At 39.1% G+C, this 2,965-nt stretch overlaps 1 non-coding gene across 1 annotated transcript; it reads right to left on the reverse strand.

Moving 5' to 3' along the window:
- Positions 1-1,071: 1,071 nt before the first annotated feature.
- Gm25431 lies at positions 1,072-1,178 on the reverse strand. The gene has a single exon (XR_003952959.1). It is a non-coding gene; the product is annotated as a U6 spliceosomal RNA (small nuclear RNA).
- Between the last annotated feature and the right edge of the window lie 1,787 nt (positions 1,179-2,965).

Genomic DNA, 2,965 nt, shown 5'->3' on the forward strand with positions numbered 1-2,965 from the left:
ATTACCCTTCTTTAATCAGTATATTATTGTCTTTTAATGGTCAATCATATTATGTGCAGATTTGCCTAAGTCAAACCTGAGAGTTCAGGTTTAGGTGTTGTTGTAGTTGGTTTTTTGTTTTTTTTGTGTGTGTTTTTTTTTTTTTTTGGTAATTTTATAAGAATTTATTTAATAAAGGAATTTTTTGTTTCTACATTAATTAACATTACACGAACCGGGTGTAAACCAATCATATCTAAGAATGAGAAATCCTTATACTTTATTCTTCTTGCTTTCTTTTATATATATTTTTGTTTTATTTTTTGTTTTTTGTTTTTTTTTTTGTTCTGTAGATATCTGTCAGATCCATTTGTTTCATAACTTCTGTTAGTTTCACTGTGTCCCTGTTTAGTTTCTGTTTCCATGATCTGTCCATTGGTGAAAGTGGTGTGTTGAAGTCTCCCACTATTATTGTGTGAGGTGCAATGTGTGCTTTGAGCTTTACTAAAGTTTCTTTAATGAATGCGGAAGCCCTTGTATTTGGAGCATAGATATTCAGAATTGATAGTTCATCTTGGAGGATTTTACCTTTGATGTGCCCCTCCTTGTCTTTTTTGATGACTTTGGGTTGGAAGTCGATTTTATTCGATATTAGAATGGCTACTTCAGCTTGTTTCTTCAGACCAGTTGCTTGGAAAATTGTTTTCCAACCTTTCAGTCTGAGGTAATGTCTATCTTTTTCTCTGAGATGAGTTTCCTGTAAGCAGCTAAATGTTGGGTCCTGTTTGTGTATCCAGTCTGTTAGTCTATGTCTTTTTATTGGGGAATTGAGCCCATTGATATTAAGAGATATTAAGGAAAGGTAATTGTTGCTTTTTGTTATTTTTGCTGTTAAAGTTGGCATTCTGTTCTTGTGGCTGTCTTCTTTTAGGTTTGTTGAGGGATTACCTTCTTGCTTTTTCTAGGATGTGGTTTCCATCCTTGTATTGGTTTTTTTTTTCTGTTATTATCCTTTGAAGGGCTGGATTCGTGGAAAGATAATTTGTGAATTTGGTTTTGTCGTGGAATACTTTGGTTTCTCCATCTATGGTAAAAAATATGGACCACTTCATGAATTTGCATGTCATCCTTGCACAGGGGCCATGCTAATCTTCTCTGTATCGCTCCAATTTTAGTATATGTGCTGCCGAAGCAAGCACAGCACATTTTCACTTACATGCTATTATTTGATTAAGTTATGAATTTTATTTTTTTAATTTTTAAAATTTTTATTTTATTAATTTATTTTTTATTGGATAATTTTATCTACTTCCCTTTCAAATATTATCCCCTTTCCTGGTTTCCCCTCTGGAAATCACCATTCTATTCCCCCTCTCCCTGATTTTAGGAGGGTGCTCCCCCACCCACCTAACTACTCCTGCCTCCCCGTGCTGGCACAGGAACAAGGGCCACTCCTTGCATTGATATCCTACAAGACAATCCTCTGCTACTTATACAGCTGGAGCCTTGGGTCACTCCATGTGTGCTCTTTGGTTGGTGGGTGGTTTAATTCCTGGGAGTTCTGGGTGTGTGTGGAGGGGGGTCTGGTTGATTGATATTGTTGCTCTTCCTATGGGTTGTAAAACCCTTCAGCTCCTTCAGTCCTTTCTCTAACTCCTCCATTGGGGTCCCCGTGCTCAGTCCAATGGTTGGCTCTGAACACTAGCATCTGTACTTGTCAGGCTCTGGCAGAGCCTCTCAGGAGACAGCCAGATCAAGCTCCTGTCAGCAAGCACTTCTTGGCATCCTCAATAGTGTCTGGGTTAGGTTTCTGTATATGGGATGGATCCCAAGGTTGGGTAGTAAGTGTCATTTTTGCTACAGTAAATAAGCACTTATATGTATTTTATTATTTATGTATTTATTTATTTATTTATTTTTATTAGATATTTTCTTTATATACATTTCAAATGCTATCCCAAAAGTTCCCTATACCCTCCCCCTGCCCTGCTCCCCTACCAACCCACTCCCACCTCTTGGCCCTGGCATTCCCCTATACTGGGGCATATAAAGTTTGCAATAACAAGGGGCCTCTCTTCCAAGTGATAGCTGACTAGGCCATCTTCTTCTACATATGCAGCTAGAGACACAAGCTCTGGGGGTACTGGTTAGTTCATATTGTTGTTCCACCTATAGGGTTGCAGACCCCTTCAGCTCCTTGGGTGCTTTCTCTAGCTCCTCCATTGGGGGCCCTGTGTTTGATCCTATAGATGACTGTGAGCATCCACTTCTATATTAGACAGGCACTGGCATAGCCTCACATGAGACAGCTATATCAGGGTCCCTTCAGCAAAATCTTCCTGGCATATGCAATAGTGTCTGGGTTTGGTAGCTGATGTCCCTCAACAGAGGAATGGATATAGAAAATGTGGTACATTTACACATGGAGTACTACTCAGCTATTAAAAACAATGAATTTATAAAATTCTTGGGCAAATGGATGTATCTGGAGGATATCATCCTTAGTGAGGTAACCAAATCACAAAAGAAGTCATTAGATATGCACTCACTGATAAGTGGATACAATTTGCAAAACACAAGAAAATCAAGAAGAAGGAAGACCAACATGTGGATACTTCATTCCTCCTTAGAATAGGGAACAAAATGCTCATGAAAGGAATTACAGAGACAAAGTTTGGAGCCAAGACGAAAGGATAGACTATCCAGAGACTATCCCACCTGGGGATCCATCCCATAATCAGCCACCAATGAGGAGCCCTCTTAACCACATTCTATCACCAACGACAGGATTTTGTGATGTAAGAGAAGAATAATATCAATAACATTCCCATGGCAACAGATGAACCCTAGTCATGTGAGTATCAGGTCAGCTGTGAAGAGACTCAGTGTGAAGCTTCACACTGTCCATTCAACAAAGCCTACATACCCACTATCATATTTGGTACAATTTGCATGCCCCCATTACCACATCAGCCTCTCTGATGAC

The sequence above is a fragment of the Mus musculus genome, chromosome 19 (genome assembly GCF_000001635.26).
Source record: "Mus musculus strain C57BL/6J chromosome 19, GRCm38.p6 C57BL/6J".
Lineage (NCBI taxonomy): Eukaryota > Metazoa > Chordata > Mammalia > Rodentia > Muridae > Mus > Mus musculus.